The following is a 23,919-nucleotide window of genomic DNA, read 5'->3' on the forward strand; positions in this document are numbered from 1 at the left end:
AACATCAGAAAAAAAGACTCAAACATGTAAGGTAGGGTTTGAAAGAAATAAAAGCAACTTGGAGGACACAGTCTTTGCAAGGAGAATAAAACTTTAAACAAACTATCCTTGCTTTACTCAAAAGATAAGGCAAGCTATAATATATATGAAATAAGAACATGGTACTATTAAAAGAAGAAAGAGGAGGAAAAGAAGTGGGAGGGGAGGAGGAGAGGGAGAAAGAAAAGAAAGAACAAAAAAAGAGCTACTGGGAAAAATAAATATATACACACTTATATGTACATAGTACATATACATACGTGTGTGTTTATATACAGGGGTGTGTGTGTGTATGTAACTCAATGGAATAGATAAAAGAAGAAGGTGAGGAAATCTCCCAGAAATTGAACAAGACTTCAGAGAATACTTGTACCTGTATTTATTATATTTATGTGCTTTTTTTTCCAGAGTGGTTTGCTCGTAGATTAACACAGTATACTTCATTGGCCCATTTGCATATCTTGATCTTTCAATTTCCCAGTTTCCTCTAACACTTACCGTTCCATTATCACCTCAAGGGCTAATTTTTCTATAGAAAGTTCCAATTTGTATTTCCCATTTTGACTTCCAATCCAATTTCCCAATCTAAAAAAAAAAATGTTAGAATGTAAATCTCTCATTTCTCTGCTTTTGGCCCCTGGAGAGGATGAAGACGACAACTCTTGTAAAAAGAAGGGAAGAAAGAATTTAGTTTTTATTTGTTTACATCAATTTCTCCCACTTGAATGTAAATTACATCTCATAATCATGGACTCCGCTTTGTTTTCCCACTGCTGGAATAGTGCCCAGTGAAATATAAGAGGATGGAAAATACTTCTCCAATGAATGACTGAACAAATGAACAAACATATGCCAGGTGGATGTGTGTCTTTTACAAGCACCATTGCAACTTGGGGAATGAATGGATATAGTAACAAAGAAGCAGTGAGAAATAACTCTGACAACCACAGACTTTATCTCTTATGACACTTGTTTTGAAAAATCTCAAGTAAGTTATCTCTGCAATTAACCCCATTTCCCCAGCATAAGTCTAATCAGACCATACTTGGAGGTACAATAGTCAATCTCTGTAATGACTCTCTTTATATACATATTTGTGACCCAGGGATTCCCATCTGTTATAGGATACCCTTAGGAAAATTCCCTATATGGGCTTATGAGCCCTCACTCTGGCCTCATGACAAGCATTTTTTTCTTCTTCTTGTTAGAAGCAGATGGTTCAACAGGCTGTGAGTTATTCTTTTTCACTTAATGCTTTCTTAATTTTAGCAAAGTAATGCATCCACGTGGCTTTCAAGTCACAATCAGATTGTGGGGTAGAGAGTGGGCCATTTGGTTGAGGAGTACCCAACTGTCAGCATTTGTGGGTTCCTCCTGTTGGGGGTATAAGCCTGGCTGTCAGTATTCTGAAAGCATTTCAGGAGAATAGGGATAGGGGAGCTCACCATTCAAGCTGCAGACATTCAACATCTCACTGTGATCCCCAGCTGTACAAACCTCTCCAGTTCTACCAGGATGGACAAGGAGCAGCTTCTAGGCTAAGAGGGCTAAGAGAGGTCATCTAGGGGTCTAAATGCTCATGACACAGAAGTTTAAATGAATCCCCATTTTTAACTTCTTGCCATGCTCCCTTTTTAAAACTACCTGGTATCTCTAATACCTACACCTTTCTAGATGCCAGGACATAATTTTCCTCTTCTCTCATTGGCTTCATCCACTGCAGGCTTTAGTTTCAGCTTTCTCAGGTTGGCTAATTCAGTGTCTACTATTCCATCTGCATTCCCTTCCCAAAATGTCCTGTGTTGTCCTCTTCTGTTTCACTCTTTTAAATAAGCACATATTTTTATTCATTTTGGGGGACTTAGGAGGGTGTGAAAATAAATGCATGTGTTCAATCCTCTGTATTTAAGTGGAAGCCCTTAGTCAATGTCCACAAGTCAATGCTTATGTGCACTTCTAAGAGATAAGTTGTATATCTGCATTGAAAAAAGAGAATGTATAATGTCTTTAAGTCTACTGCTCAAGGACTCTTTCTTTAGAAACTGTGTCTTTGCTTTTTTCAAGATTTTATAAAACAATAGTGGGGGGGTGGAGTCAAGATGGCGTACTAGAAGGACACAGAATTCATGTCTCCTCACAACTAGGGCACCTACCAGGCACCGGTGGGGGACAGAGACACCTAAGGGGGTGGGAGGAACCCCCAGCAGCCAGGTAGGGCATGGAGCGTGGGGGGAGGAGAAGTGGAGGCAGGACAGGACTGGCACCCCTCAGGGGCGACTGGGGGAGGGGAAGGGATCCCACGCTGGAAGGGGGAAATTGGGGAAACACTGGGAGGGCAGAGGATCAAAAGAGAGAGTGTGGCCAGGTTTCCCCTGCCCACTTGGACCCCCAGGAACCTGCTGAGATCCCAGGTCTGATCCTCTGCCCACGGAGGCCCCCTCCAGCCGCGCAGGTCCTGAGGGAGTGGGAGGGAGGGAAGGGGGAGCAAAAGTAAAGGCCGGACCTCTGGGATTGGCACCCCTGAGGGGTGGCTGGGGGAGGGAAGGAGTTCCTACACCCAGTGGGACCCACCCATGATTACGAGTCAAGCAGCGACGGGGGAGACCATGGGGGAGACGGTCAGGGAGGGGCATGAAGGAACGGAAGGGAATGGGGTCAGTGCTTTCCCTGTTCCACTTAGGCACCGGGAAGCCTGCTAGGCTCCTGGGCCTAATCCTCTGCCCTCGGAGCCTCCCTCCTGCTATACAAAGCCCAATCCCCGCCCCTACACCCCCACCCAGGGCTCCACTTCTACACTCCCACCCAGGCCCCCACCTCTACACTCAGAGACCCCCTCCAACGCACTGGGCCTAAACCCCACCCACACACCCTCACCCAGAGCCCTACCTCTAAACTCCAGAACTCCACACTCCAGAGGCCCTCCTTCCGATGTGCTGCCTCTCCTCTTCCATGCAGGTCCTACGCAGAGGCCCTGCCCCATGCTTTAACATCACCCCACCTAGGGCCCACCTGCAGGGCCTTCTCGGTCCTAAGCCTAGGCCCGGCCACACACTGAAAACTCACCCCCCCACACACCTAGGTCCCATCCACCATAAACCCCTTCCCTGCCTAAGCTCCACCTCTCCATCCCCCCCCCCACCGCCCCACCTAAACCCTACTCCCATAGCCAAGGCTTTTTTTTTTTTCTTTTCATTTTTCCTCTTTTAGATGGGGGTCTGTTTTACCTTGTTGATCCATTGTTGTTGATTCTTTTATATTTTTACTAATAAATCTTTTATTTTTCTAATTTTATTTTATTCTTTATACTTTGTTAGTGCTCTCTCCTTTTGACTTGTCTGTCTCCCCTTCTGTTTTTTTCTTTTTTCTGTTGTGGTTTTATTTTACCTTATTGTAGTTGTTTCAATTATAGTTTTATTTTTCCTAATACGTTTTTTATCTTTCTAATTTTTTTTTTATTCTTTGATATTGTACTGCTCCTTTTTTTCTTTCTTTCTTCCTTTTCTTTTGTTTTTTTCTTTACCATGCCACAAAGCTTGCAGGATCTTGGTTCCTAGGCCAGAGGTCAGGCCCGAGCTCCTGTGGTGGGAGCTCTGAGTCCAAATTGCTGGATTAATAGAGAACCTCAGACCCCAGGGAATATCAATTGGAGTGAGGCCTCCTGGAGGTCCTCGTCTCAGCACCAAGACACAGCTCAATCCAAATGCCTGAAAACTCCAGTGTTTGACATCTCAGGCCAAACAACCAGTAAGACAGGAACACATCACCACACATCAAAAACCAAAAAAAAAATTAAATGACAAAAATATTTATTACATACAAAGGAGCAAGGTAAAAACCTACAAGACCAAATAAATGAAGACGAAATAGGCAACCTACCAGAAAAAGAATTCAGAGTAATGATAGTAAAGATGATCCAAAATCTCAGAAACAGAATGGAAAAAATACAAGAAACATTTAACAAGGATCTAGAAAAACTAAAGAGCAAACAAACAGTAATAAACAGCACAATTACTGAAATTAAAAGCACTCTAGAAGGACTCAATAACAGAATAACTGAGGCAAGAAAAAGGATACGTAACCTGGAAGATAAAATAGTAGAAATAACTACTGCAGAGAAGAATAAAGAAAAAAGAATGAAAAGAATTGAGGACAGTCTCAGAGACCACTGGAACAACATTAAACACACCAACATTTGAATTATAGGGGTCTCAGAAGAAGAAGAGAAAAAGAAAGGGACTTTAGAGAAAGAGAGAAAAGAGAAAGAGAAAATATTTGAAGAGATGACAGTCGAAAACTTCCCTAACATGGGAAAGGAAATAGTCAAACAGGTCCCGGAAGCACAGAGAGTACCATACAGGATAAAACCAAAGTGAAACATGCTGACACACATATTAATCAAACTATCAAAAACTAAATTCAAAGAAAAAATATTAAAAGCAGAAAGAGAAAAGCAACAAATAATATACAAGGGAATCCCCATGAGGTGAACAGCTAATTTTTCAGCAGAAACTCTACAAGCCAGAATGGAGTGGCAGGACATATTTAAAGTGATGAAAAGGAAAAACCTATAACTAAGATTACTCTACCCAGCAAGGATATCATTCAGATTCGACAGAGAAATTAAAACCTTTACAGACAAGCAAAAGCTAAGAGAAATAAGCACCACCAAACCAGCTTTACAACAAATGCTAAAGGAACTTCTCTAGAGAGGAAACACAAGAGAAGGAAAAGACCTACAATAACAAACCCAAAACAATTAAGAAAATGGTAATAGGAACATACATGTCAATCATTACCTTAAATATAAATAGATTAAATTCTCCAAGCAAAAGACACAGACTAGCTGAATGGATACAAAAACAAGACCCATACATATGCTGTCTACAAGAGACCCACTTCAGACCCAGGGACACATACAGACTGAAAGTGAGGGGATGGAAAAAGATATTCCATGCAAATGGAAATCAAAAGAAAGCTGGAGTAGCAATTCTCATATCACACAAAATAGACTTTAAAATAAAGACTATTACAAGAGAAAAAGAAGGACCCTAAATAATGATCAAGGGATCAATCCAAGAAGAAGATATAACAATTGTAAATATTTATGCACCCAACATCAAGCACCTCAATACATAAGGCAAATGCTAGCAGCCATAAATGGGAAATTGACAGTAACACAATCATAGTAGGGGACTTTAACACCCCACTTTCACCAATGGACAGATCATCCAAAATGAAAATAAATAAGGAAACACAAGCTTTAAATTACACATTAAACAAGATGGACTTATTGATATTTATAGGACATTCCATCCGAAAACAACAGAATACACTTTCTTCTCAAGTGCTCATGGAACATTGTCCAGGATAGACCATATCTTGGGTCACATATCAAGCCTTGGTCAATTTAAGAAAATTGAAATCATATCAAGTATCTTTTCCAACCACAATGCTATGAGACTAGATATCAATTACATGAAAAAAATTGTAAAAAATACAAACACATGGAGGTTAAACAATACACTACTAAATAACCAAGAGATCACTGAACAAATCAAAGAGGAAATCCAAAAATACCTAGAAACACATGACAATGAAAATACAACAACCCAAAACCGTGTGATGCAGCAAAAACAGTTCTAAGAGGGAACTTTATAGCTGTACAATCTTACCTCAAGAAACAAGAAACATTGCAAATAAACAACCTAACCTTACACCTAAAGAAATCAGAGAAGGAAGAGTCAAAAAAACCCAAAGTTAGCAAAAGGAAAGAAATCATAAAGATCAGATAAGAAATAAATGAAAAAGAAAGGAAAGAAACAATAGCAAAGATCAATAAAACTGAAAGCTGGTTCTTTGAGAAGATAAACAAAATTGATAAACCATTAGCCAGACTCATCAAGAAAAAAAGGGAGAAGACTCAAATCAACAGAATTAGAAATGAAAAAGGAGAAGTAACAACTGACACTGCAGAAATACAAAGGACCATGAGAGCTAACTACAAGCAACCATATGCCAAAAAAAGGAAAACTTGGAAGAAATGGACAAATTCTTAGAAAAGCACAACCTTCAGAGACTAAACCAGGAAGAAATAGAAAATGTAAACAGACCAATCACAAGCACTGAAATTGAAACTGTGATAAAACATCTTCCAACAGGGAGACTTCCAAGATGGCGGGGAGTAAGACATGGAGATCACCTTCCTCCCCACAAATACATCAGAAATACATCTAGATGTGGAACAACTCCTACAGAGCACCTGCTGAAAGCTGGCAGAAGACCTCAGACTTCCCAAAAGGCAAGAAACTTCCTACGTACGTGGGTAGGGCAAAAGAAAAAAGAAAAAACAGAGACAAGAGAATAAGGACAGGACCTACACCACAGGGAGGGAGCCATGAAGGAGGAAAAGTTTCCACACACTAAGAAGCCCCTTCACTGACAGAGACAGGGGGTGGTGGGGAGGGGGGAAGCTTCAGTGCCACGGAGGAGAGCACAGCAACAGGGGTGCAGAGGGCAAAGTGGAGAGATTCTCACACAGAGGATCAGTGCCGACCAGCACTCACCACCCTAAGAGGTCTGTCTGCTCACCCGCCGGGATGGGTGGGGGCTGGGAGCTGAGGCCCGGCCTTCAGAGGTCTGATCCCAGGGAGAGGACTGGGGTTGGCTACGTGAACACAGCCTGAAGGGGGCTAGTGTGCCACAGCTAGCCAGAAGGGAGTCCTGGAAAAAGTCTGGAACTGCCTAAGAGGCAAGAGACCATTATTTCAGAGTGCGCAATGAGACGGGATTCAGAGCACCACCTAAACGAGCACCAGAGAAGGGCACGAGCCGCAGCTGTCGGCACGGACACCAGAGACGGGCATGAAATGCTAAGGCTGCTTCTGCAGCCACCAAGAATCCTGTATGCAATGACAAGTCACTATCCACACCTCCCCTCCCAAGAGCCTGTACAGCCCGCCACAGCCAGGGTCCTGTGAACCAGGGACAACTCCCCCGAGAGAATGCACGGCACGCCTCAGGCTGGTGCAACGTCACGCTGGCCTCTGTTGTCACAGGCTCACCCTGCATTCCGTACCCCTCCTTCGCCACGGCCTGAGCCAGAGCCCCCGAATCAGCGGCTCCTTTAACCTCGTCCTGTCTGGGCGGGAACAGAAGCCCTCAGGTGACCTACACACAGAGCAGGGCCAATTCAAAGCTGAACCCCGGAGCTGTGTGAACAAGGAAGAGAAAGGGAAATTTCTCCCAGCAGCCTCAGGAGCAGCGGATTAAATCTCCACAATAAACTTGATGTACCCTGCATCTGTGGAATAGCTGAATAGACAATGGGTCATCCCAAAATTGAGGTGGTGGAATTTGGGAGCAACTGTGGGCTTGCGGTTTCCTGTACGCTATTACCTGTATGCTATGCTATGCTATGCTGACTGGTTTCTGCTTTCATGTTTATCTTAGTTTAGTATTTAGAGTTTATTATCATTGGTATATTTGTTTATTGGTTGCTCTCTCCCTTTTTTTATATATAAATATATATTTTTTTTCCTTTTTCTCTTTTTGTGAGTGTGTGTATGCTTCTTTGTGTGATTTTGTCTCTATAGCTTTGCTTTTACCATTTGTCTTAGGGTTCTGTCTGTCCGTTTTTTGGGGGAGTTTTTGTATAGTTTTTAGTACTTGTTGTCACTGGTCATTGTTATTTCATTTGGTTGCTCTCTTCTTTCTTTTTTCTTTTTTTGTTATTTTTAATTTTTTTAACTTTTAATAATTTTTTCATTTATTTCTTTTAATAACTTTATTTCTTGTTATTTTCTTCCTTCCCTTCCCTCCCCTCCCCTCCCCTCCCCTCCCCTCCCCTTTCCTTTCCTTTCCTTCTAAGCCATGTGGCTGACAGAATCCTCATGCTCCGGCTGGGTGTCAGTCCTGTGCCTCTGAGGTGGGAGAGCCAAGTTCAGGACATTGGTCCACCAGAGACCTCCTGGCTCCAAGTAATATCAAATGGCGAAAGTTCTCCCAGAGATCTCCATCTCAACGCTAAGACCGAGCTCAACTCAACAACCAGCAAGCTATAGTGCTGGACACCCTATGCCAAACAACTAGCAAGACCGGAACACAACCCCACCCATTAGCAGAGAGGCTGTCTAAAATCAAAAAAAGGTCACAGAAACACCAAAACACACCACCGGAGGCGGTCTTGCCACCCAGAAAGAAAAGATCCAGCCTATCCACCAGAACAGAAGAACCACTCCCCTCGACGAGGAAGCCTACAGACCCAATGAACCAACCTTAGCCATTGGGCGCAGACGCCAAAAACAACAGAAACTACAAACCTGCAGCCTGGAAAAAAGAGATCCCAAACACAGTAAGTTAAGCAAGATGAGAAGACAGAGAAACACAGAGCAGATGAAGGAGTGAGGTTAAAAACCTACCAGACCAAACAAATGAGGGGAAATAGGCAGTCTACCTAAAACAGAATTCACAGTAATGATAGTAAAGATGATCCAAAATCTTGGAAATAGAATGCAGAAAATACAAAAAACGTTTAAAAAAGATCTAAAAGAACTAAAGAGCAAACAAACAATGATGAACAACACAATGAATGAAATTTAAAATTCTCTGGAAGGAATCAATAGCAGAAAAAGTGAGGCAGAGGAACGGATAAGTGACCTGGAAGATAAAATAGTGGAGATAACTGCTGCAGAGCAGAATAAAGAAAAATAATGAAAAGAATTAAGGACAGTCTCAGAGACCTCTGGGACAACATTCAACACACCAACATTCGAATTATGGGGGTCCCAGAAGAAGAAGACAAAAAGAAAGAGACTGAGAAAATATTTGAAGAGATTACAGATGAAAACTTCCCTAACATGGGAAAGGAAATAGTTAAACAACTCCAGGAAGCACACAGAGTCCCATACAGGATAAATCCAAGGAGAAACACACCAACACACATATTAATCAAACTATAAAAATTTAATAAAAACAAAAAATATTAAAAGCAGCAGAGAAAAACAACAAATAAGGGAATTTCCATAAGGTTAACAGCTGATCTTTCAGCAGAAACTCTGCAAGCCAGAAGGGAGTGGCAAGACATATTTAAAGTGATGACAGGGAATAAACAACCACCAAGATTACTCTACCCAGCAAGGATCTCATTCAGATTCTACAGAGAAATTAAAACCTTTACTGACAGACAAAAGCTAAGAGAATTCAGCACCAAGAAACCAGCTTTTCAACAAATGCTAAAGGAACTTTTCTAGGCACGAAACACAACAGAAGGAAAAGACCTACAATAACAAACCCAAAATAATTAAGAAAATGGTAATAGGAACATACATATTGATAATTACCTTAAATGTAGATGAATTAAATGCTGCAACCAAAAGATAGACTAGCCGAATGGATACAAAAACAAGACTCATACATATGCTGTCTACAAGAAACCCACTTCAGACCTAGGGACACATACAGACTGAAAGTGAGGTGATGCAAAAAGATATTCCATGCAAATGGAAATCAAAAGAAAGCTGGAGTAGCAATTCTCATATCAGACAAAATAGACTTTAAAATAAAGACTATTACAAGAGACAAAGAAACATGCTACATAATGATCAAGAGATTGATCCAAGAAGAAGATATAACAATTTCGAATATTTATGCACCCAACATCAAGCACTCAATACATAAGGCATATGCTAATACCCATAAAAGGGGAAATCCACAGTAACACAATTATAGTAGGGGACTTTAACACCCCACTTTCACCAATGAACAGATCATCCAAAATAAAAATAAATAAGGAAACACAAGCTTTAAATTACACATTAAACAAGATGGACTTAATTGATATTTATAGGACATTCCATCCAAAAACAACAGAATACACTTTCTTCTCAAGTGCTCATGGAACATTCTCCAGGACAGACCATATCTTGGCTCACATATCAAGCCTTCGTAAATATAAGAAAATTGAAATCTTATCAAGTATCTTTTACGACCACAATGCTATGAGACTAGATATCAATTACAGGAAAATATCTGTAAAAAATACAAAAACAAGCAGGGTAAACAATACACTACTTTATAACCAAGAGATCACTGAACAAATCAAAGAGGAAATCAAAAAATATCTAGAAAAAATGATAATGAAAACATAACTACCCAAAACCTATGTGATCCAGCAAAAGCACTTCTAAGAGGGAAGTTTATAGCAATGCAATCCTACCTGAAGAAACAAGAAACATCTCAAATAAACAAACCTAACCTTACACCTAAAACAATTAGAGAAATAAGAACAAAAAAACCCCAAAGTTAGCAGAAGGAAAAAAATCATAGAGATCAGAGCAGAAATAAATGAAATAGAAACAAAGAAAACAATAGCAAGGATAAATAAAACTAAAAGCTGGTTCTTTAAAAAGATAAAAAAATTAATAAACCATCAGCCCAACTCCTCAGGAAAAAAAGGGAGAACTCTCAACTCAATAGAATTAGAAATGCAAAAGGAGAAGTAACAACTGACACTGCAGAAATACAAAGAGTCATGAGAGATTATTACAAGAAAATATATGCCAATGAAATGGACAACCTGGAAGAAATGGACAAATTCTTAGAAAAGCACAACCTTCTGAGACTGAACCAGGAAGAAATAGAAAATATAACAGAACAATCACAAGCACTGAAATTGAGACTGTGATTAAAAATCTTCCAACAAAAAAAAGCCAAGGACTAGAGGGTGTCAGAAGGGCATTGTATCAAACTTTTAAAGAAAAGCTAACACCTATACCCCTCAAACTCTTCCAAAATATACCAGAGGAAGAACATTCCCAAACTCATTCTACGAGGCCACCATCACCCGAATACCAAAACCAGACACAGATGCCACAAAGAAAGAAAACTACAGGCCAATATCACTGATGAACATAGATGCAAAAATCCTCAACAAAATACTAGGAAACAGAATTCAACAGCACATTAAAAGGATCATACACCATGATCAAGTGGGATTTATCCCAGGAATGCAACGATTCTTCAATATATGCAAATTAATCAATGTGATACACCATATAAACAAATTGAGGAAGAAAAACCATATGATCATGTCAATAGATGCAGAATATGCTTTTGACAAAATTCAATATCCATTTATGATAAAAACTCTACAGAAGGTGGACACAGAGGGAACAAACCTCAACATAATAAAGGTCATATATGACAAATCCACAGAAAACATCATTCTCAATGGTGAAAAACTGAAAGCATTTCCTCTAAGATCAGGAACAAGACAAGAGTGTCCATTCTCACCACTATTATTCAACATAGTTTTGGAAGTCCATCCATGGCAATCAGAGAAGTAAAAGGAATAAAAGGAATCCAAGTCGGAAAAGAAGTAAAACTGTCACTGTTTGCAGATGACATGATGCTATACATAAAGCATCCTAAAGATGCCACCAGAAAACTACTAGAGCTAATCAATAAATTTAATAAAGTTGCAGGATACAAAATTAATGCACAGAAATCTCTGGCATTCCTATACACGAATGATGAAAAATCTGAAAGAGAAATTAAGGAAACACTCCCATTTACCATTGCAACAAAAATAATAAAATACCCAGGAATAAACCTACCTAGGGAGACAAAAGACCTGTATGCAGAAAACTATATAACACTGATGAAAGAAATTAAAAATGATACCAACAGATGGAGAGATATACCATATTATTGGACTGGAAGAATCAATATTGTAAAAATGATCTACAAAGCAATCTACAGATTCAATGCAATCCCTATCAAATTACCAATGGCATTTTTTACGGAACTAGAACAAAAAAATCTTAAAATTTCTGTGGAGACACAAAAGACCCCAAATAGCCAAAGCAGTCTTGAGGGAAAAAAAACGGAGCTGGAGGAATCAGGCTCCCTGATTTCAGACTATACTACAAAGCTACAGTAATCAAGACAATATGGTACTGGCACAGAAACAGAGACATAGATCAATGGAAAAAGATAGAAAGCTCCGAGGTAAACCCACGCACCTATGGTCAACTAATCTATGACAAAGGAGGCAAGGATATACAATGGAGAAAAGACAGTGTCTTCAATAAGTGGTTCTGGGATAACTGGACAGCTACATGTAAAAGAATGAAATTAGAACACTTCCTAACACCTTACACAAAAATAAACTCAAAATCGATTAGAGACCTAAATGTAAGACCAGACACTATTAAACTCTTAGAGGAAAACATAGGAAGAACACTCTTTGACATAATTCACAGCAAGATCTTTTTGAAGCCACCTCCTAGAATAATGGAAATAAAAACAAAAATAATCAATTGGGACCTAATGAAACTTAAAAGCTTTTGCACAGCAAAGGAAACCATAAACAAGATGAAAAGACAACCCTGCAAATGGGAGAAAATGTTTGCAAACAAATCAACTGACAAAGGATTAATCTCCAAAATACATAAACAGCTCATGCAGCTCAATATTAAAGAAACAAACAACCCAATTCAAAAATGGGCAGAAGACCTAAACAGACATTTCTCCAAAGAAGACATACAGATGGCTAAGAAGCACATGAAAAGCTGATCAACATCACTAATTGTTAGAGAAATGCCAATCAAAACTACAATGAGTTACCACCGCACACCAGTTAGAATGGGCATCATCAGAAAATCTACAAAAGACAAATGCTGAAGAGGGTGTAGAGAAAAGGGAACCCTCTTGCACTGTTGGTGGGAATGTAAATTACAGCCATTATGGAGAACAGTATGGAGGTTCCTTAACAAAATTAAAAATAGAACTACCATACTACCCAGCATTCCTACTACTGGGCATATACCCTGCGAAAACCATAATTCAAAAAGAGTCATGTACCACAATGTTCATTGCAGCTCTATTTGCAGTAGACAGGACATGGTGCAACCTAAGTGTCCATTGACAGATGAATGGCTAAAGAAGATGTGGCACATGTATACAATGGAATATTACTCAGCCATAAAAAGAAACAAAATTGAGTTATTTGTAGTGAGGTGGATGAACCTGGAGACTGTCATACAGAGTGAAGTAAGTCAGAAAGAGAAAAACAAATACCATATGCTAACACATATATATAGAATTTTTAAAAAATGGTTCTGAAGAACCTTGGGGCAGGACAGGAATAAAGACGCAGACATAGAGAATGAACTTGAGGACACGGGGAGTGGGACCGATAAGCTGGGATGAAGTGAGAGAGTGGCATGGACATATATACACTATGAAATGTAAGATAGATACCTAGTGGGAAGCAGCTGCATAGCACAGGGAGATCAGCTCGGTGCTTTGCGTCCACCTAGAGGGGTGGGATAGGGAGGGTGGGAGGGAGACGCAAGAGGGAGGAGATGTGGGGATATACGTTTATGTATAGCTGATTCATTTTGTTATACAGCAGAAACTAACACACCATTGTAAAGCAAGTATACTCCAATAAAGACATTTAAAAAGAAATAGGTACGATTGCATGTAAAGGATGTTTTAAGAAAATCTATCATGACAATCTGTGTGTGTGTGTACAGATATGGAATTAAACACATAAAATATAAAAATAAAAGACACAGGCACCCCAATGTTCATTGCAGCACTACTTACAATAGCCAGGCCTTGGAAGCAACATAAATGCTCATCAACAGACAAATGGATAAAGATGTGGTACCTATATACAATGGAATATTACTCAGCCATAAAAAGGAATGAAATTGGGTCATTTGTACAGACGTGGATGGACCTAGAGACTGTCATACAGAGTGAAGTAAGTCAGAAAGAGAAAAACAAATGTCGTATATTAATGCATATACGTGGAATCTCAAAAAATGGTGCAGATGAACCGGATAGCAAGGCAGAAATAGAGACACAGATGTAGAGAACCAACTTATGGACACCAAGGGAGGAAAGCAAGGGGGGCGGGTGTTGGTGGGATGAATTGGGAGATTGAGATTGACATATATACACTAATATGTGTAAAATAGATAACCAGTAAGAACATGCTGTATAAAAAATAAATAAATAAAATTAAATTTTAAAAAATCTACAAACAATAAATGCTCGAGAGGGTGTGGAGAAAAGGGAACCTTATCGCACTGTTGGTGGGAATGTAAATTGGTACAGCCACTATGGAAATCAGTATGGAGGTTCCTTAAAAAACTAAAAATAGAACTACCATATGACACAGCAATCCCACTACTGGGCATATACCATGAGAAAACCACAATTCAAAAAGTCATGTACCACAATGTTCATTGCAGCACTATTTACAATAACCAGGACATGGAAGCAACCTAAGTGTCCATCGACAGATGAATGAAAGAAGATGTGGCACATAAATACAATGGAATATTACTCAGCCATTAAAAGAAACGAAATTGAGTTATTTGTAGTGAAGTGGATGGACCTAGAGTCTGTCATACAGAGTAAACTAAGTAGCATTGACATATATACACTACCAAATGTAAAACAGATAGCTAGTGGGAAGCAGCTGCATGGCACAGGGAGATCAGCTCGGTGCTTTGCCATCACCTAGAGGGATGGGACAAGGAGGGTGAGAGGGAGATGCAAGAGGGAGGGGATATGGGGTTATACATATGCATATAGCTGATTTACTTTGTCATACAGCAGAAACTAACACAACACTGTAAAGCAATTATACTCCAATAAAGATGTTAAAAACAAACAAACAATAGTGATCCAAATAAGGAAAAAGAATGTCATGAGTGGTTGTCACCAAGGTCCATACTTCTGCTGTAAGGAAATAATAAAGGAGAAATTCGCAGGCTTCCCTGGTAGCACAGTGCTTAAGAATCCGCCTGCCAATGTCGTGGACACAGGTTCAAGCCTTGGTCTGGGAAGATCCCACATGCCACGGAGCAACTAAGCCCAAGCGCCACAACTACTAAGCCTGTGCTCTAGAGCCCGCGAGTCACAACTACTGAAGCCCGCCAGCCTAGAGCCGTGCTCTGCAACAAGAGAAGCCACCACAATGAGAAGCCCTCGCACCACAGCAAAGAGTAGCCCCCACTCACCACAACTAGAGAAAGCCCGTGCACAGCAATGAAGACCCAATGCAGCTAAAAATAAATAAATAAATTTATTTTTTTTAAAAAAAGGAGAAATTCACTCCTCCATCTCCGTCTCTCTTTCCAAGAATATGCCTTTGTCAAAATTTCACGAAATTGGTAGCATTGCTAGAAATCCATCTCCATTTATTTGTCGATGTCCATTCTCTTGAAGCTACATCAGTTGTTCAGAAAGTTGAAGAATCCCAACTTCAGAGAGGAATTAAATAGAGAATGAAATCCTCTGACCAGTGCCTGTCTCTTAGTATCCTGCAATTTGCGTTTCCTTTGGGATCAAAAAGGATCCAATAAGACCTTCTCCAGTGAAGCAGCAGTCTTCGCCCAAAATAAGGGGCAGGTTGGAAGGGCTTCCTGAATATTACTCCTGGTGCATTGATCTTGATTCTATCAGATGTCTTGGAGTCAGTTCATTGCTATGGTATACTATTGATAATACTGACCATCAAGTTTTGGTCCCTTCCGTCCACTTTATTTAGCAACCTTGTTCCTGGGTCTTCATCCTGATCCCTAATATCCCAGTTTTCCCATTTGTACCTTGATTTCCTGACTCACAGACCTTAAGCTGCTTCTGAACACTGATAAATCTGAGGCCTCCCACTGCCCCTACTACCAACACCATCAGCTCTATAGTACTAGGCTTATTCCCTCTCTTTTTCCTGATTCACACTTAAGAAGTGTGAACTGGCTGACAGCCACGTCTGTGACAACATCACCCCTACTCAAAAAAGTCTGAAGTCTCCCTAGATAAAACCCACTGTGTGGAGTTCAGCCTATAAACAAAGCCATGCACAAAATATCTTAACCTAAAAATTACCCAGATGGGTGAAACCACTTCTTAACCAGCTATCTTTCCCATCATATTTACCTAAATATCACTCGGAAGTATTCCCTTTAGGCCGGTTCAATACTATACACTCTTAAAGGGCTAAATCACATGTTACCTTTTCTAAGAGTCTCACCTAACATTTTGGGTTTACTTTCATGTCTCCTTTTCCACTCCTCTCAGTTTTACATTTAACTCTACACTGCCTTACCTTGTTATTAAATGCTCCTGATTAAGTAAAGGACAAAAAGATGAGTCTGATGAGAGAGAAAATGATAGAGAGAGGAGAGAATGGTGAGTCAAGCTAAGAATTATACATACTCCAAAGCAACAAAACAGAGCAATTGCGACAAAAGTAATTATTAATATATATTGCTACAGTGCTATAAGCTTGTTATAAAAGGGAAAAGCTTATATCATGCAGTTAAGTCATGACTCTATGATGATTCTTCCAGCTTATTTACCAACACCTCCACCCACACACCTGTAGTCTTCTTGCTACTAGGGACCTAGATTTCCTTCTAGCATTAAAGTTATACCACTTGGGTTTTCTAAAACAAGAGATCTATCCTGGATTCCAAAATTAAGAGAAAAATACCCTTAGGTACTGTTTACCATGTATGTCAAAAAGAATGGAAAATATGGACCAAAAAACACACAAAAAAACCCCAGCCTCCTCCCCAAAAAACAGTCTCTTTCTCCCTGCTCAGGAAAAGGTATTTCTATAATCTGTATATACTTTAAAAGTACTCTTTTCAAACATAACATTGTCTCTGATAAGGATAGTAAATTTCCTTGGGTCACTAAGCACAAGCTTACTATCTTTTCTGGGTAAACTCAGTACCTGTAAAAAACTACAGGGGAAGAGTTTTGATGTTAAAATATTAATAATTAAAGGCATAATCAAAGAAAATTTTCCCTTGTTGGAAAAATAAATCTGGCCTGAGTATGCAGTATGAACGCATTCACCATGTTCCAGGAGAAATCAATAGACAGACACTGAGATCCAGGCACATCACAACAAATATTTTGGTTTACAAGAATAAAGAAAACATCCTAAAAGTATTCAGTCAAGAAGCAGAAACAGGTTGCCTACAATAAATAAAAGCTAGGTTGGCCTAAGATTTAACATTAAATTGTATTCTGAAGAGAAAATTCAGTGACCCAATAATTTGGTATCCAGATCACTCATCTTAAATGTATAAAGACATGCTCAGGTGCACAAAATCTCCAAAAAACACACAAACAAAAAATCCTATTTGAGGAGACACTTGAGTCAACTGAAAGATAATATCAAAGTTAGGAACTAAATTGAGAAAGACATGAAATAAAATTGATCCCCATACTTAAATTGCACCAAACTTTGGGAATCCACTTTAATTATGTGTAATTAATTGCATTCAAGGATAAAACTTGACCATAGAGTGCCTTGCTCACATGTTTCTCTTCTGTGTGTCTCCTTTCTTCATTCCAAACATACATATTCCTTGAGCCCTCTAAGAAATGCAGCAAAACAGCCTGCGGATTTGGAATCACCTTCTCTAAAAGTTTACAGCAATTTATGGCACTCTACAGCAAAGAGAACAATAGTAAGCACTTAAATAATTTGCCCAACCTACTGGATTTGTTATCCTCCAAAAGGGAAGAGAAAACACAATTCTAGTACTAAGGCTTTTTTTTTAATACAAATAAATAGGAAAGTTAGGAATATAATGAGAAATCACCGATCATTGTCCAAAGCAGAAATTATAGGGTCTAAGGAAAAAAGTGTCATATCTATCCTGCAAAACCTCTAATAAGATGTTTACATATCCATTTAAGCATGGAAAAGATCTATTACCAAAATTATTCAGCTTTGATACTGGCCACAAGCCCTCAATTTGGGATCTTCTGTTGTTATTCAATATGAAGCTACCCAACATGATTGGAAAGCATTGTAGTACAGAAAATACTTCTCATTTGTGGGGGGAAAGTGAATTTATTTGGAATAGCACAGTTCCTTTCACTGATTTTAAGGGGAAAATTTGCCATTTAGATCATCCAGACAGATGTGTGCATATCATTTCCCAACCTATTTATTAAAGTTTTGTAGCAGGGGAAAACTTATATTTAAGAAGCAAATTATTTGTATATGGGTGTTTTCTTTGGTTCTTTTTGCAGATGCCACAACTGCATATGTAACTATTGATCAGAGTTCTTTACTTTAAAAAAAAATTACTCTCTACCTATAATGCTCTCTCTTGCCTCTCTAAGAAAGGTGCTAGCTGTCTAATGATGTTCACAGCGAGAAGAGGGGTATGGACAGGAGACTGAGTATCACCTGAAATCTCTGAACAGAAGAAAGGAATCCAAGGACCTCCTTCCACTGCTCACAGGGACCCAGAATCATATGGGAAGGGCCACCAAGGAGAGGCTGGGTCTGTTCCAAGGGATGAACTAATTTAGTAATGAAGAGTATTCAGAGAAAATCATGCTCAAAAGCCATGACTGAGAACCCTAAAGACATTTTCATCACAAACTTAACGGAAAAATCACATAATATGGCAGAGAGAGTTTAAGCTTTAGAATCAGAAAGATCTAACTTCAAATCCTCACAATCCACCCCCTGGTGTATAATTTGAACAAGTTATTGAAAATCTCCGACCCTCTGTTTGCTCCTTGGCAAAATGAGGATAACAATACCCGTCTCATGGAGCGCTTATGAAGGAATGAGTTAATATAAGTAAATTGTATGTTTACTCTATAAATATTAAGAATGATGCCTCCAGATCAACTTAGAGAAAAGAAGAAATCAGGGGACTTTGTACCTGAAGTAAAAAATAATATCAACCAGGAAAATTTATTGTAAACTTATTATGTACCCTTCAAAGTTTGCAGTGCTGTGGAGTATTTTAAAATTATCATTTTGCCATATTAATCAAATAATAAACTCCTGAGGATCATGGACAAAACTATGAGCACTAGAAAAAGTAAAAAGGAGACATATATGTAGAAAGAGGGCCAAGAAGAAGGCAATGAGAGCTGAGCCTTACAGAATGAGCAAATGAGAGACAGAGAAGGGAGGAGAGAGCAATCCACAGAGGAAATTCAGTGAGCGTGTGTGTGTGTGTGTGTGTGTGTGTGTGTGTGTGTGTACAGAGAGAGAAGAAGGAGGAGGAGGAGAATGAGGAGGGGGAGGGGGGAAGGGGAGGAGAGAAGAGAGAACCATGCGTTAGACACCCAGTGAGGGTCAGTACTGCATTCACTGCATTACGTAGTAATCACATTTAATCATCGGAACACGTCTGCAAGTATTATCTCCATTTCTTTTTTTTTATTATTTAATTTTATTTATTTTTTATACAGCAGGTCCTTATTAGTCATCCATTTTATACACATCAGTATATACATGTCAATCCCGATCTCTCTGCATGTGTCCTTTTGAATTATGGTTTTCTCTGGGTATATGCCCAGTAGTAGGAATGCTGGGTCATATGGTAACTCTATTTTTAGATTTTTAAGGAACCTCCATACTGTTCTCCATAGCGACTGTATCAATTTACATTCCCACCAACAGTGCAAGAGGGTTCCCTTTTCTCCACACCCTCTCCAGCATTTGTTGTTTGCAGATTTTCTGATGATGCCCATTCTAACTGGTGTGAGGTGATACCTCGTTGTAGTTTTGATTTGCATTTCTCTAATAATTAGGGATGTTGATCAGCTTTTCATGTGCTTCTTGGCCATCTGTATGTCTTCTTTGGAGAAATGTCTATTTAGGTCTTCTGCCCATTTTTGAATTGGGTTGTTTGTTTCTTTAATATTGAGCTGCATGAGCTGTTTATGTATTTTGGAGATTAATCCTTTGTCAGTTGATTCGTTTGCAAACATTTTCTCCCATTTGCAGGGTTGTCTTTTCATCTTGTTTATGGTTTCCTTTGCTGTGCAAAAGCTTTTAAGTTTCATTAGGTCCCATTTATTTTTGTTTTTATTTCCATTACTCTAGGAGGTGGATCAAAAAAGATCTTGCTGTGAATTATGTCAAAGAGTGTTCTTCCTATGTTTTCCTCTAAGAGTTTAATAGTGTCTGGTCTTACATTTAGGTCTCTAATCGATTTTGAGTTTATTTTTGTGTAAGGTGTTAGGAAGTGTTCTAATTTCATTCTTTTACATGTAGCTGTCCAGCTATCCCAGCACCACTTATTGAAGACACTGTCTTTTCTCCATTGTATATCCTTGCCTCCTTTGTCATAGATTAGTTGACCATAGGTGCGTGGGTTTATCTCGGAGCTTTCTATCTCTTTCCATTGATCTATGTCTCTGTTTCTGTGCCAGTACCATATTGTCTTGATTACTGTAGTTTTGTAGTATAGTCTGAAATCAGGGAGCCTGATTCCTCCAGCTCCGTTTTTTTTCCCTCAAGACTGCTTTGGCTATTTGGGGTCTTTTGTGTCTCCATAGAAATTTTAAGATTTTTTGTTCTAGTTCCGTAAAAAATGCCATTGGTAATTTGATAGGGATTGCATTGAATCTGTAGATTGCTTTGGTAGTATAGTCATTTTTACAATATTGATTCTTCCAGTCCAATAATATGGTATATCTCTCCATCTGTTGGCATCATTTTTAATTTCTTTCATCAGTGTTATATAGTTTTCTGCATATAGGCCTTTTGTCTCCCTAGGTAGGTTTATCCCTGGGTATTTTATTATTTTTGTTGCAATGGTAAATGGGAGTGTTTCCTTAATTTCTCTTTCAGATTTTTCATCATTCGTGTATAGAAATGCAAGAGATTTATGTGCATTAATTTTGTATCCTGCAACTTTATTAAATTTATTGATTAGCTCTAGTAGTTTTCTGGTGGCATCTTTAGGATGCTTTATGTATAGCATCATGTCATCTGCAAACAGTGACAGTTTTACTTCTTTTCCGACTTGGATTCCTTTTATTCCTTTTTCTTCTCTGATTGCCATGGATGGACTTCCAAAACTATGTTGAATAATAGTGGTGAGAATGGACACTCTTGTCTTGTTCCTGATCTTAGAGGAAATGCTTTCAGTTTTTCACCATTGAGAATGATGTTTGCTGTGGGTTTGTCGTATATGGCCTCTATTATGTTGAGGTAGGTGCTCTCTATGGCCACTTTCTGGAGAGTTTTTATCATAAATAGGTGTTGAATTTTGTCAAAAGCATTTTCTGCATCTATTGAGATGATCATATGTTTTTTCTTCTTCAATTTGTTACTATGGTGTATCACATTGATTGATTTGCATATATTGAAGAATCCTTGCATCCCTGGAATAAATCCCACTTGATCATGAAGTATGGTCCTTTTAATGTGTTGTTGGATTCTGTTTCCTAGTATTTTGTTGAGGATTTTTGCATCTATGTTCATCAGTGATATTGGTCTCTAATTTTCTTTTTTTGGAGTACTTTTGTCTGGTTTTGGTATTCGGGTGATGGTGGCCTCATAGAATGAGTTTGGGGGTGTTCCTTCCTCTGCAATTTTCTGGAAGAGTTTGAGAAGGATGGGTGTTAGCTCTTCTCTAAATGTTTGATAGAATTCACCTGTGAAGCCATCTGATCCTGGACTTTTGTTTATTGGAAGATTTTTGATCACAGTTTCAATTTCATTACTTGTGATTGGTCTGTTCATATTTTCTGTTTCTTCCTGGTTCAGTCTTGGAAGGTTATACCTTTCTAAGAATTTGTCCATTTCTTCCAGGTTGTCCATTTTATTGGCATAGAGTTGCCTGTAGTAGTCTCTTAGGATGATTTGTTTTTCTGTGGTGTCTGTTGTAACGTCTTTTTCATTTCTAATTTTATTGATTTGAGTCCTCTTCCTCTTTTTCTTGATGAGTTTGGCTAATCGTTTATCAATTTTTTTTTATCTTCTCAAAGAACCAGGTTTTAGTTTTACTGATCTTTGCTATTGTTTTCTTTGTTTCTATTTCATTTATTTCTGATCTGATCTTTATGATTTCTTTCCTTCTGCTACCTTTAGGTTTTGTTTGTTCTTCTTTCTCTAGTTCCTTTAGATGTAAGGTTAGATTGTTTGAGATTTTTCTTGTTTCTTGAGGTAGGCTTGTAGAGCTATAAACTTCCCTCTTCGAACTGCTTTTGCTGCATCCCATAGGTTTTAGATTGTCGTGTTTTCATTGTCATTTGGCTCTAGGTATTTTCTGATTTCCTCTTTAATTTCTTCAATGATCACTTCATTATTTAGTAATGTATTGTTTAGCCTCCATGTGTTTGTGTTTTTTACATTTTCTTCCCTGTAATTGATTTCTAATCTCATAGTGTTGTGGTCAGAAAAGATGCTTGATATGATTTCAGTTTTCTTAAATTTACTGAGGCTTGATTTGTGACCCAGGATGTGATCTATCCTAGAGAATGTTCCATGTGCACTTGAGAAGAAACTATAATCTGCTGTTTTTGGATGGAATGTCCTATAAATATCAATTAAATCTATCTGGTCTACTGTGTCATCTAAAGCTTGTGTCTCCTTATTAATTTTCTGTTTGGATGATCTGTCCTTTGGGGTAAGTGAGGTGTTAAAGTCCCCCACTATTACTGTGTTACTGTCGATTTCCTCTCTTATAGCTGTTAGCAGTTGCCTTATGTATTGAGGTGCTCCTATGTTGGGTGCATATATAATTTTAATTGTTATATCTTCTTCTTGGACTGATCCCTTGATCATTATGTAGTGTCCTTCCTTGTCTCTTGTAACATCCTTTATTTTTAAGTCTATTTTATCTGATATGAGTATTGCTACTCCAGCTTTCTTTTGATTTCCATTTGCATGGAATATCTTTTTCCATCCCCTCACTTTCAGTCTGTATGTGTCCCTAGGTCAGAAGTGGGTCTTTTGTAGACAGCATATATATGGGTCTTGTTTTTGTATCCATTCAGCAAGCCTGTGTCTTTTGGTTGGAACATTTAATTCACTCATGTTTAAGGTAATTATCGATATGTATGTTCCTATTACCATTTTCTTAGTCGTTTTGGATTTGTTTTTGTAGATCCTTTTCTTCTCTTGTGTTTTCCACTTAGAGAAGTTCCTTTAGCATTTGTTGTAGAGCTGGTTTGGTGGTGCTGAATTGTCTTAGCTTTTGCTTGTCTGTAAAGCTTTTGATTTCTCCATCAAATCTGAATGAGATCCTTGCCAGGTAGAGTAATCTTGGTTGTACGTTTTTCCCTTTCATCACTTTAAGTATAGCATGACACTCCCTTCTGGCTTGTAGAGTTTCTGCTGAGAAATCAGCTGTTAACCTTATGGGAGTCCCCTTGTATGTTATTGGTCGCTTTTCCCTTGCTGCTTTCAATAATTTTTCTTTGTCTTTAATTTTTGCCAGTTTGATTACTATGTGCCTTTGCATGTTTCTCCTTGGGTTTATCCTATATGGGACTTTCTGTGCTTCCTGGACTTGGGTGGCTATTTCCTTTCCCATGTTAGGGGAGCTTTCTACTATAATCTCTTCAAATATCTCCTCTGGTCCTTTCTCTCTCTCTTCTCCTGGGACCCCTATAATGCAAACATTGTTGCATTTAATGTTGTCCCAGAGGTCTCTTAGGCTGCCTTCATTTCTTTTCATTCTTTTTTCTTTATTCTGTTCTGCAGCAGTGAATTCCACCATTCTGTCTTCCAGGTCACTTATCTGTTCTTCTGCTTTTGATTCCTTCTAGTGTATTTTTCATTTCAATTATTGTATTGCTCATCTCTGTTTGTTTGTTCTTTAATTCTTCTAGGTCTTTGTTAATCATTTCTTGCATCTTCTCGAATTTTGCCTCCATTCTTTTTCCGAGGTCCTGGATCATCTTCACTATCATTATTCCGAATTCTTTTTCTGGAAGGTTGCCTACCTCCACTTCATTTAGTTGTTTTTCTGGGGTTTTATTTTGTTCCTTCATCTGGTACATAGCCCTCTGCCTTTTCATCCTGTCTATCTTTCTGTGAATGTGGTTTTTGTTCCACAGGCTGCAGGATTGTAG

This window comes from Phocoena phocoena, chromosome 3 (assembly GCF_963924675.1).
Source record: "Phocoena phocoena chromosome 3, mPhoPho1.1, whole genome shotgun sequence".
Lineage (NCBI taxonomy): Eukaryota > Metazoa > Chordata > Mammalia > Artiodactyla > Phocoenidae > Phocoena > Phocoena phocoena.